This window comes from Arachis stenosperma, chromosome 10 (genome assembly GCF_014773155.1).
Source record: "Arachis stenosperma cultivar V10309 chromosome 10, arast.V10309.gnm1.PFL2, whole genome shotgun sequence".
Taxonomy (NCBI): domain Eukaryota; kingdom Viridiplantae; phylum Streptophyta; class Magnoliopsida; order Fabales; family Fabaceae; genus Arachis; species Arachis stenosperma.
This window is the reverse complement of record NC_080386.1, coordinates 15487977-15501009: the sequence shown is the minus strand read 5'-3', so window position 1 is coordinate 15501009 and position 13033 is coordinate 15487977. Positions and strand designations below refer to the sequence as shown.

Sequence of the window (13033 nt, the reverse complement as noted above, 5' to 3'; positions counted from 1 at the left end):
TACTCATTTTCTGTAAACCTAGGTTACTAGTTTACTATTTAAACAACTTTTAGAGATTTACTTTGCACCTCATGACATTTTCAGATCTGAATTATATACACTTTGACGGCATGAGTCTCTAAACTCCATTGTTGGGGGTAAGGAGCTCTGCAGCGTCTCGATGAATTAATGCAATTGTTTCTGTTTCTCCTTTCAAACATGCGTGTTCCTATCTAAGATATTCATTTGCGCTTAATTATGGAGAAGGTGATGATCCGTGACACTCATCACCTTCCTCAATCCATGAACGTGTGCCTGACAAACACCTCCGTTCTACATCAGATTGAATGAGTATCTCTTAGCTTCCTTAATCAGAATCTTCGTGGTATAAGCTAGAACTGATGGCGGCCACTCTTGAGGATCCGGAAAGTCTAAACCTTGTCTGTGGTATTCCGAGTAGGATTCAAGGATTGAATGGCTGTGACGAGCTTCAAACTCGCGATTGCTGGGCGTGATGACAAACGCAAAAGGATCAATGGATCCTATTCCAACATGATTGAGAACCAACAGCTGATTAGCCGTGCTGTGACAGAGCATCTGGACCGTTTTCACTGAGAGGATGGGAGGTAGCCACTGACAATGGTGATTCCCTACATACAGCTTGTCATGGAAGGAGCCTTGCATTTATGAAAGTGAGTAAGCATTATGTTGCAGGGATTCAGAGGACAAAGCATCTCCAAAAACCCCAACATATTCTCCATTACTGCACAATAAGTAACTATTTCACACTCTTTTATTTTTCTAATAATTTCAACTGATAATTTTAATTAATATCCTGACTAAGACTAATAAAATAAACATAGCTTGCTTCAAACCAATAATCTCCGTGGGATCGACCCTTACTCACGTAAGGTATTACTTGGACGACCCAGTGCACTTGCTGGTTAGTGGTACGAAGCTATGTTAAATAGTCCATTAATATTGGCATACACAATTTCGTGCACCAAAATTCCTCTATTATTCTTGGTAGACCCTTTTTAGTTATAGGTAGATCTCTAATTAATGTGCAAAAGGGTGAATTAACCCTGAGGGTCAATGAAGAACAGGTGGTCCTTAATGTTTTTGAAGCTCTCAAGCACCCTAATGATTCTGAAGGGTGTATGAGAATTGATGTTGCTGAACCACTTGTTCAAGAGGTACTGGAAGCTGAAGTACTTGATGATGTTTTGGAACCAATTTCTAAGTATGAACTAGTTGAAATTGCTGATTCACCACCCCAGAAAGTAGTCATGAACATGCCTAAGAGGGAGGAGGAAGCCCACAAGCTTGAGCTCAAACATTTGCCTGCTTCTCTGAAATATGTGTTCTTGGGTGAAATTGATTCATATCCAGTGATTATTAGCTCTTCTCTGAATCCTGAAGAGGAAGAGGCACTTATTTCAGTGCTTAGGAGCCATAAAATAGCTCTTGGGGTGGACCATTGGTGATTTAAAGGGGATTAGTCCAACCAAGAGTATGCACAAGATCCTTCTTGAAGATGATGCTAAACCGGTTGTGCAACCACAGAGGAGACTCAATCCAACTATGAAAAATGTGGACCAAAAAGAGGTAATGAAACTATGGGAAGCCGGCATTATATAACCTATTTCTAACAGCCCTTGGGTAAGTCCTGTGCAGGTAGTTCCCAAGAAAAGAGGGATGATAGTGATCAAGAATAAAAAGAATGAGCTTATTCCTACAAGAACAGTCAAAGGATGGATAATGTGTACAGACTACCGAAGGTTCAACATTGGTACAAGGAATGATCATTTTTCCATACCTTTCATTGATTAGATGCTTGAGAGGTTAGTTGGTCATGCTTTTTATTGTTTTCTAGATGGATATTCTGGATAGAATGTTATTGGGTCAATATGTGGCACTGAACTTGAGCATTTCAAGTTTGGCGTGAATGATGCGTACAAAAGGCGAGTTAGACACTAGAAGACCCACGCCGAACTTGGAAAACCCCAATTATAGCATGGAGAATGACGTAAGAAAGGTGCAAATTTGATAAGCTTCTGGCGCCGAACTTGATCTGTTGCAAGTTCAGCATGGGGGCTATGAAGAAAAGAGCAAATTGCCACTTCCAGGGGGACGCCAAACTTGGCTCCCCTGGCGTTCAGCATAAAAAAAAGGAGGAACCCTTGCCGAACTTGGGTTGCACTAAGTTCAGCGTGGAGAGCAAATACCCAACGCGTGAGTCACGACGCACAAGATCCTTCTTAAAGATGATGCTAAACCGGTTGTGCAACCATAGAGAAGACTCAATCCAACTATGAAAGAGATGGTCCAAAAAGAGGTAATGGAATTATGGGAAGCCAACATTATATACCCTATTTCTGACAGCCCTTAGGTAAGTCCTGTGCAGGTAGTTCCCAAGAAATGAGGGATGATAGTGATCAAGAATGAAAAGAATGAGCTTATTCCTACAAGAACCATCACAGGATGGAGAATGTGTATAGACTACCGGAGGCTCAACACTACTACAAGGAATGATCATTTTCTCCTGCCTTTCATTGATCAGATGCTTGAGAGGTTAGCTGGTCATGCTTTTTATTATTTTCTAGATAGATATTCTGGATAGAATGTTATTGGGTCAAGTGGTAGCGCCGAACTTGAGCATTTCAAGTTTGGCGTGAATGATGCATAGAAAAGGTGAGTTGGACACTAGAACACCCACGCCGAACTTGGAAAATCCCAAGTACAGCACGGAGAACGACGTAAGGAAGGTGCAAATTAGATAAGCTTCTAGCGCCGAACTTGATCTGTTGCAAGTTCAGCGTGGGGGCTACGAAGAAAAGAGCAAATTGCCACTGCCAAGGGGACGCCAAACTTGGCTCCCCTGGCGTTCAGCATCAAAAAAAAGGAGGAACCCATGCCGAACTTGGGTTGCACCAAGTTCAGCGTGGAGAGAAAATACCCAATGCGTGAGTCACGGCGCACAAGATCCTTCTTGAAGATGATGCTAAACCGGTTGTGCAACCACAGAAGAGACTCAATCCAACTATGAAAGAGGTTGTCCAAAAAGAGGTAATGAAATTATTGGAAGCTGGCATTATATACCCTATTTCTAACAGTCCTTGGGTAAGTCCTGTGCAGGTAGTTCCCAAGAAAGGAGGGATGATAGCGATCAAGAATGAAAAGAATGAGTTTATTCCTACAAGAACCGTCATAGGATGGAGAATGTGTATAGACTACCAGAGGCTTAACACTGCTACAAGGAATGATCATTTTCCCCTGCCTTTCATTGATCAGATACTTGAGAGGTTAGCTGGTCATGCTTTTTATTGTTTTCTAGATGGATATTCTGGATAGAATGTTATTGGGTCAAGAGGTGGCGCCGAACTTGAGCATTTCAAGTTTGGTGTGAATGATGCATACAAAAGGCGAGTTGGACACTAGAAGACCCACGCCAAACTTGGAAAACCCCAAGTACAGCATGGAGAACGACGTAAGGAAGGTGCAAATTTGATAAGCTTCTGGCGCCGAACTTGATCTGTTGCAAGTTTAGCGTGGGGGCTACGAAGGAAAGAACAAATTGCCACTACCAGGGGGATGCCAAACTTGTCTCCCCTGGCCTTCAGCGTAAAAAGAAAAAAGGGGGGAACCCATGCCGAACTTGGGTTGCACCAAGTTCAGCGTGGAGAGTAAATACCCAACATGTGAGTCACGGCGCCGAACGTCCATCTCTCCAAGTTCGGCGCCAGATCCTTATTATTTGCCAATTCCACACACAATCACGTGAATCCTCACCAAATCCCCTGATTCTTGGTCCCCACATCAGTCAAACCCTTCCCTAATTCCCTCCATTTTTTCATTCCTTCCCATATATTCCATACATCAGCCTTTTCCTAACATACCTACAATCTTCCCTCCTTTCCTTCCCCATAACTCAGCCTTTTTCCAATACCCCTGACCCCCCCTTGACCACGCCTTTAACCCCTCCCCCCAATACCCCGTGAACACACCCACCTACCCACATTAAAAGAATGTGACACCCCCCTCCTATATAAAAGCCATACTCATTCCCACTTCCACCACACTCTACAACAATTTCTCCCTCACCTAGCAACCACTAACCCACTCTTATACACTTATTCCCACTTTAACACAAAGAGCAAATCTAATACACCCATCCCATCCCTCTTTAACCACAGCAGCTTCCTATCTCCCAAAACCCGAACCCCTCAACCGTACCTTTCCTTCCTTCATAGCCCCTTATCTTCCATATACCCTCCACTTTCAACCGTGCCCCCCTCTATTCCCCATCTTCTTTTTCTTCTTCTGTTATTGTTTTTATTTCCAAAAAAAATAGAATAAAAATATTTTTAGCATTGGTTTTTATTTTCTACGGTTTAAATTTCTGCTCTTCTTTCTTCCTCCCCTTTGTATTTCTTTATTTTGCTCGAGGATGAGCAACCGTTTTAAGTTTGGTGTTGCCACTCTTCTATTTTATTTGGTTTATTTCTATGGCACCTAAGACCACCCTAGCCTCCAAGAAGATAAAAGGAAAGGAACCGGCCACCGGTTCTCATGACTCAAGACGCTTCTGGTCTAAACTGCATGAGGAGCATTTCTATGAGATCACTAGCAAGACACTGATTTTCCCAGAAGTGTGGTTCAATCTTCAACCAGATGAATATCCAGGAATTTAGTATGAGATTCAGAGAAGAGGATGGAAGGTTCTGTGCAATCCACATACAGAAGTGGGACAGTTAATAGTTCAAGAATTCTACGGGAACATGTGAATTACTTACAAGGATGTGTCTGAAGTCAATGAAAGGAACCATAGAAGCTATGTACGGGGAAGAATCATTGATTTCAGCCCAGAGACCATCAGACAGACCTTCCAGATACCACAGACTATGCCCTCACTTCACTCCTACTGCAAGAGGGTGAACAGAGATCAGCGATTGGAGCAAGTGGTCGCTGACATATGCATTTCGAATACCCAGTGGAAAAAGGGAGCAGAGGAGAAGCCGGGCAATATCAGAGTCGGTGACCTGACACCTTTGGCTAGGAGGTGGCATCATTTCATTCGCTGGTCCATCATGCCTCAAAGCAACCGGTCTGAGTGTACTGTAGATCGAGCCATCATGATTCATTGTATTCTGTTGGGAGAGCCAGTAGAGGTGGCAGACGTTATTGCATAGCAGATTTACCAAATCGTCACCAACACCAAACAGAATACTAGATTGGGCTTTCCACATCTCATCTTTCGCTTCTGTAAGGCTGCTAGGGTGAAGATAGAGAATGACTTCCCTATCCCAGTTGAGAAGCCCATCACAAAGAAGACTATGGAGCTGGTCAGGTGATGAGCGGATAATTTATACGCTTTTTGGCATTATTTTTAGTATGTTTTTAGTATGTTTTAGTTAGTTTTTATTATATTTTTATTAGTTTTTAGTTAAAATTCACTTTTCTAGACTTTACTATGAGTTTGTGTGTTTTTCTGTGATTTCAGGTATTTTCTGGCTGAAATTGAGGGACCTGAGCAAAAATCTGATTTAGAGGCTGAAAAGAACTGCAGATGCTGTTGGATTCTGACCTCCCTGCACTCGAAGTAGATTTTCTGGAGCTACAGAAGCCCAATTGGCGCGCTCTCAATCGCGTTGGAAAGTAGACATCCTGGGCTTTCCAGCAATGTATAATAGTCTATACTTTGGCCGAGATTTGATGGCCCAAACAGGCGTTCCAAGTCAGCTCAAGAATTCTGGCGTTAAATGCCGAAACTGGCACAAGAATGGGAGTTAAACGCCCAAACTGGCACAAAAGCTGGTGTTTAACTCCATACATGAAAGCTTCAATGCTCAGCCCAAGCACACACCAAGTGGGCCCGGAAGTAGATTTTTATGTCATTTACTCATTTCTGTAAACCCTAAGCTACTAGTTCTCTATAAATAAGACCTTTTGCTATTGTATTTTCATCTTGGTTCTTCTGGTTCCCTCTCTGGGGCCGAAGCCAATGATCACTATTATCACTTATGTATTTTCAATGGTGGAGTTTCTACACACCATAGATTAAGGTGTGGAGTGATGAGCTTATCCTCTTCAATGAGGATGTCTCCTTCTATGATAACTCCAGCTGAGTAACATAGATGGCAAATAAGGTGAGGAAAAGCTAGCCGTGCCATGGTGGAGGGCTTATCGGCTATTTTGTAGAATTCATTGGAGATGACCTCATGAACTTCTACTTCCTCTCCAATCATGATGCTATGAATCATGATGGCCCGATCCACAGTAACTTCAGATCGGTTGCTAGTGGGAATGATGGAGCGTTGAATGAACTCCAACCATCCTCTAGCTACAGGCTTGAGGTCCAGTCTTCTTAGTTGGATTGGCTTGCCTTTGGAGTCTCTCTTCCATTGAGCTCCTTCCACACATATGTCCATTAGGACTTGGTCCAACCTTTGATTAAAGTTGACCCTTCTAGTGTAGAGGCGTTCATCTCCTTGCATCATGGACAAGTGGAATGCCAACCTCACATTTTCCGGACTAAAATCTAAGTATTTCCCCCGAACCATTGTGAGATAATTCTTTGGACTCGGGTTCATACTTTGATCATGGTTCCTAGTGATCCTTGCATTGGCATAGAACTCTTGAACCATTAAGATTCCGACTTGTTGCATGGGGTTGGTTAGTACTTCCCAACCTCTTTTTCGAATTTCATGTCGGATCTCCGGATACTCATTTTTCTTGAGCTTGAAAGGGACCTCAGGGATCACCTTCTTCTTTGCCACAACGTCATAGAAGTGGTCTTGATGGCTCTTGGAGATGAATCTTTCCATCTCCCATGACTCGGAGGTGGAAGCTTTTGTCTTCCCTTTTCCTTTTCTAGAGGATTCTCCGGCCTTAGGTGCCATTGATGGTAATGGAAAAACAAAAAGCTTATGCTTTTACCACACCAAACTTAAAATATTGCTCGCCCTCGAGCAAGAGAAGAAAGAAGAGAAGAAGAAGAAGAAGAAAATATGGAGGAGAAGGAGAGATGTAGGTTCGGCCAAGGTGAGGAAGAGGGGGTTGTGTTGTATGAAAATGAAGTAGAATGGAAGGGTATATATAGGGAGAGGGGAGAGTATATGTTCGGCCATTTAGGGTGGGAATGGGTGGAAAAATGGTTTTGATTTTTTGAAGGTGGGTGGGGTTTATGGGGAAGAGTGGATGGATGTGAGTGGTGAAGGGGGTAATTGGGAAGAGAGATTGAGGTGATTAGTGAAGGGTGTTGGGAAGTGTGACATGGGGAAGAGTAATCACAAAAATAGGATTAGGAGGTAAGGTGGGAATATAGTAGGTGGGGATCCTGTGGGGTCCACAGATCCTGAGGTGATCCTGTGGGGTCCACAAATCCTGAGGTGTCAAAGAATTCCATCCCTGCACCAAATAGGCATGTAAAATGCCTTTGCACACCATTCTGGCGTTTAAACGCCCATTGGTGCACGTTCGGGGCGTTCAAAGCCCACATGTAACATGTTTCTGGCGTTGAACGCCAGTTTCATGCTTTTTACTGGCGTTCAGCGCCAGCTTTTCCTCTTAGGCACATTCCTGGCGTTCAGCGCCAGAATGTTGCTTGTTTCTGGCATTCAGCGCCAGGTTGATGCTCTGTTCTGGCGTTGAACGCCAGCCAGATGCTTCTTTCTGGCGTTGAACGCCAGCCTGTGCTTCCTCCAGGGTGTGATTTTTCTTCTGCTGTTTTTGATTCTGTTTTTAATTTTTTTATATTTTTTTCGTGACTCCTCATGATCATGTACCTAATAAACACAAAATAACAATAAAATAAAAATTAGATAAATAAAATTGGGTTGCCTCCCAACAAGCGCTTCTTTAATGTTAATAGCTTGACAGTGGCTCTCATGGAGCCACAAAGGTGATCAGGTCAATGTTGTATAGTCCCAACACCAAACTTAGAGTTTGGATATGGGATCTTAACACCAAACTTAGAGTTTGGTTGTGGCCTCCTGATGAGCGGATAATTTGTACGCTTTTTGGCATTGTTTTTAGTATGTTTTTCGTATGATTTAGTTAGTTCTTAGTATATTTTTATTAGTTTTTAGTTAAAATTCATTTTTCTGGACTTTACTATGAGTTTGTGTGTTTTTCTGTGATATTTCTGGCTGAAATTGAGGGACCTGAGCAAAAATCTGATCCAGAGACTGAAAAGGACTGCAGATGCTGTTGGATTCTGACCTCCCTGCACTCGAAGTGGATTTTCTGGAGCTACAGAAGCCCAATTGGCGCGCTCTCAACGGCGTTAGAAAGTAGACATCCTGGGCTTTCCAGAAATATATGATAGTCTATACTTTGCCCAAGATTTGATGGCCCAAATCGACGTTCAAAGTCACCCTCAGAATTCCCAGCGTTAAATGCCGGAACTGTCACCTAAATGGGAGTTAAACGCCCAAACTGGCATAAAAGCTGGCGTTTAACTCCAAGAAGAGTCTCTACACGAAAAATGCTTCATTGCTCAGCCCAAGCACACACCAAGTGGGCCCGGAAGTGGATTTTTATGTCATTTACTCATCTTTGTAATCCTTAGGCTACTAGTTCCCTAAGTAGGACCTTTTACTATTGTATTTTCATCTTCTGATCGTTGGAACCTTTTTCTTTAGATCTTTTGATCACTTTGGGAGGCTGGCCATTCGGCCATGCCTAGACCTTGTTCTTATGTATTTTCAACGGTGGAGTTTCTACACACCATAGATTAAGGTGTGGAGCTCTGCTGTACCTCGAGTATTAATGCAATTACTATTGTTCTTCTATTCAATTCCGCTTGTTCTTTGTCCAAGATATCACTTGTTCTTCAACTTGATGAATGTGATGATCCGTGACACTCATCATCATTCTCACTTATGAACAAAGTGACTGACAACCACTTCTGTTCTACAAGCAAACAAGGCTCTAGTGTTTATCTCTTGGATTCCTGATACACGATGCATGGTTGATCGCCTGACAACCGAGTGCTCGCCTGACAAACGAGCCAGCCATTCCGTGAGATCAGAGTCTTCGTGGTATAGGCGAGAACTGATGGCGGCATTCAAGAGAATCCGGAAGGTCTAACCTTGTCTGTGGTATTCTGAGTAGGATTCAATGATTGAATGACTGTGACGTGCTTCAAACTCCTAGCAGGCGGGGCGTTAGTGACAGACGCAAAAGAATCAATGGATTCTATTCCGGCCTGACCGAGAACCGACAGATGATTAGCCATGCTGTGACAGAGCATAGGAACGTTTTCACTGAGAGGATGGGAGGTAGCCACTGACAACGGTGAAACCCTTGCATAAGCTTGCCATGGAAAGGAGTAAGAAGGATTGGATGAAGACAGTAGGAAAGCAGAGAGACGGAAGGGAAGGCATCTTCATACGCTTATCTGAAGCTCTCACCAATGATATACATAAGTATCTCTATCTTTATCTTTATGTTTTATTCATCATCTATACCCATTTGAGTCTGCCTGACTAAGATTTACAAGGTGACCATAGCTTGCTTCATACCAACAATCTCCGTGGGATCGACCCTTACTCGCGTAAGGTTTATTACTTAGACGACCCAGTGCACTTGCTGGTTAGTTGTGCGGAGTTTTGATAGAGAGTTGAGATTGCAATGAGCGTACCATGTTGATGGCGCCATTGATGATCACAATTTCGTGCACCAAGTTTTTGGCGCCGTTGCCGGGGATTGTTTTGTGTATGGACAACTGACGGTTCATCTTGTTGCTTAGATTAGGTATTTTTCTTCAGAGTTCTTAAGAAAAAAAATTCTAGTGTTTCATGATGATCTGTTGAAGTCTGGCTGGCTGAAAAGCCATGTCTAATCTTATTGGACCGAGGTTTCAACTGATCATCACAATAGCTTGTTGATTTCTATCAATCTTGCTATTGGAGCAATGATCTGCTAAGGGCTTTTGCCATGTCTAGTGTTTTGGACCGAAGCTTTCTTTGAAAGCTTGGCTGGCTGTGAAGCCATGTCTAATTCCTGGACCGGAGTCTTAGACTAGCATTGCAATGATTCCTGGAATCCAAATTGAGAATTCTGAAACCTTTATTTTCTATTCTCATATAATTTTCGAAAAAAGCACAAAAAAATTATAAAAATCATAAAAACAAAAAAATATTTTATGTTTCTTGTTTGAGTATAGTGTCTAAATTTTAAGTTTGGTGTCTTGCATGCATTGTTTATTTGATCTTGGTTCTATTCTCAAGTCAATAGTACAGGGAATTGAAGATTTAGAACATGCAGCAGAGGAATTACACAGAAAGCTGGGCGTTCAAAACGCCCAGTGAAGAAGGACAGACTGGCGTTTAAACGCCAGCCAGGGTACCTGGTTGGGCGTTTAACGCCCAAAAAGGTAGCATTTTGGGTGTTAAACGCCAGAATGGATACCATTCTGGGCGTTTAACGCCAGGATGGCACAAGGGGGAGGATTTTGTTTTCAAAACAATTTTTTTTTTCAAGTTTTCAAAGTTTTTCAAAATCAAATCTTTTTCAAATCATATCTTCTCAATCAAATGTTTTCAAAATCAATTTCTTTCCTTTTTCAAAGATACTTACTAACAATTAATGATTTGATTGAACATCTCAAGTTTGTTGCCTTTTCTGTTGAGAAAGGTTTAATGTTTGAATCATATCTTTTCTTGTTAGGCAAGTCATTAATTTTTAAAATCAAATCTTTTTAAAATTGTTTTCAAATCATATCTTTTCAATCATATCTTTTTAAAACCATAATTTTTCAATCATATCTTTTTCAAACTAGTTTTCAATCATATCTTTTTGGTTTCTTTAATTTCAAAATCTTTTTCAAAAAATTACTTGATCTCTTTCTCACTCTTGATTTTCGAAAATCAATTAAAGTTTTTCAAAATGTTTTCAAAATCTTTCACTTAATTTTCGAAAATTTCTTCCTCTCTTCTCACATCCTTCTATTTATGGAGTATCACTCCTTCTCAATGCACAATTCGAACTCTATCTGATTAAGTTCGAATTCTTCTACCTCTTCCTTCTATTTTTCTTTTCCTCTGACACCTCAAGGAATCTCTATACTGTGACATAGAGGATTCCACATTTTCTTGTTCTCTTCTCTTTCATATGAGCAGGAGCAAAGACAAAAGCATTCTTGTTGAAGCTGACCCTGAACCTGAAAGGACCTTGAAGCGAAAGCTAAGAGAAGCTAAGGCACAATTCTCTGTAGAGGACCTAACCGAATTCTTCAAAGAAGAAAAACACATGGCAGCCGAAAACAACAACAACAACAACAATGCGAGGAAGGTGCTGGGTGACTTTACTGCACCTACTTCCGACTTCTATGGGAGAAGCATCTTTATCCCTGCCATTGGAGCAAACAACTTTGAGCTTAAGCCTCAATTAGTTTCTCTAATGCAACAAAATTGCAAGTTCCATGGACTTCCATTGGAAGATCCTCATCAGTTCTTAGCTGAATTCTTGCAAATCTGTGACACTGTCAAGACTAATGGGGTTAACCCTGAGGTCTACAGACTTATGCTATTCCCTTTTGCTGTAAGAGACAGAGCTAGGACATGGTTGGACTCACAACCTAAAGAAAGCCTGGACTCATGGGAAAAGCTAGTCAATGCCTTCTTGGCAAAGTTCTTTCCACCTCAAAAATTGAGTAAGCTTAGAGTGGAAGTCCAAACCTTCAGACAGAAGGATGGAGAATCCCTCTATGAAGCTTGGGAAAGATACAAACAATTGATCAGAAAATGTCCATCTGACATGCTTTCTGAATGGAGCATCATAGGTATTTTCTATGATGGTCTCTCTGAATTATCCAAGATGTCTTTGGAAAGTTCTGCTGGAGGATCTCTTCATCTGAAGAAGACGCCTACAGAGGCTCAAGAGCTAATTGAAATGGTTGCAAATAACCAATTCATGTACACTTCTGAAAGGAATCCTGTGAACAATGGGACAAGTCAGAAGAAAGGAGTTCTTGAGATTGATACTCTGAATGCCATTTTCGCTCAGAACAAGATATTGACTCAACAAGTCAACTTGATTTCTCAAAGTCTGTCTGGAATGCAAAATGCACCAAGCAGTACTAAGGATGCTTCATCTGAAGAAGAAGCCTATGATCCTGAGAACCCTTCAATGGAAGAGGTGAATTACCTAGGAGAACCCTATGGAAACACCTATAATTCTTCATGGAGAAATCATCCAAATCTCTCATGGAAGAATCAAGAGAGACCTCAACAAGGTTTCAACAACAATAATGGTGGAAGAAACAGGTTTAGCAATGGCAAGCCTTTTCCATCATCTTCTCAGCAACAGACAGAGAATTCTAAGCAGAACCCCTCTGACTTAGCAAACATGGTCTCTGATCTAATCAAAACCACTCAAAGTTTCATGACTGAAACAAGGTCCTCCATTAGGAATTTGGAGGCACAAGTGGGACAGCTGAGCAAGAAAGTTACTGAACTCCCTCCAAGTACTCTTCCAAGCAATACAGAAGAAAATCCAAAAGGAGAGTGCAAGGCCATCAACATGGCCGAATTTGGAGAGGAAGGAGAGGAATTGAACGCCATTGAGGAAGACCTCAATGGGCGTGCACTGACCTCCAATGAGTTCCCCAATGAGGAACCATGGGAATCTGAGGCTCAAAATGAGACCATAGAGATTCCATTGGACTTACTTCTGCCTTTCATGAGCTCTGATGAGTATTCTTCCTCTGAAGAGGATGAGTATGTCACTGAAGAGCAAGTTGCTAAATACCTTGGAGCAATCATGAGACTAAATGACAAGTTATTTGGAAATAAGACTTGGGAGGATGAACCTCCTTTGCTCACCAAAGAACTGGATAACTTGTCTAGGCAGAAATTACCTCAAAAGAGACAAGATCCTGGGAAGTTTTCCATACCTTGTACCATAGGCACCATGACCTTCAAGAAGGCTCTGTGTGACTTAGGGTCAAGTGTAAACCTCATGCCTCTCTCTGTAATGGAGAAGCTAGGGATCTTTGAGGTACAAGCTGCAAGAATCTCACTAGAGATGGCAGACAACTCAAGAAAAT

At 41.8% G+C, this 13033-nt stretch overlaps 1 non-coding gene across 1 annotated transcript; it reads right to left on the bottom strand.

Annotated features, from left to right (window-relative positions):
- Positions 1-11640: 11640 nt before the first annotated feature.
- Positions 11641-11744, bottom strand: LOC130958389 (small nucleolar RNA R71). Its single transcript, XR_009077514.1, has one exon. It is a non-coding gene; the product is annotated as a small nucleolar RNA R71 (small nucleolar RNA).
- Positions 11745-13033: the final 1289 nt, after the last annotated feature.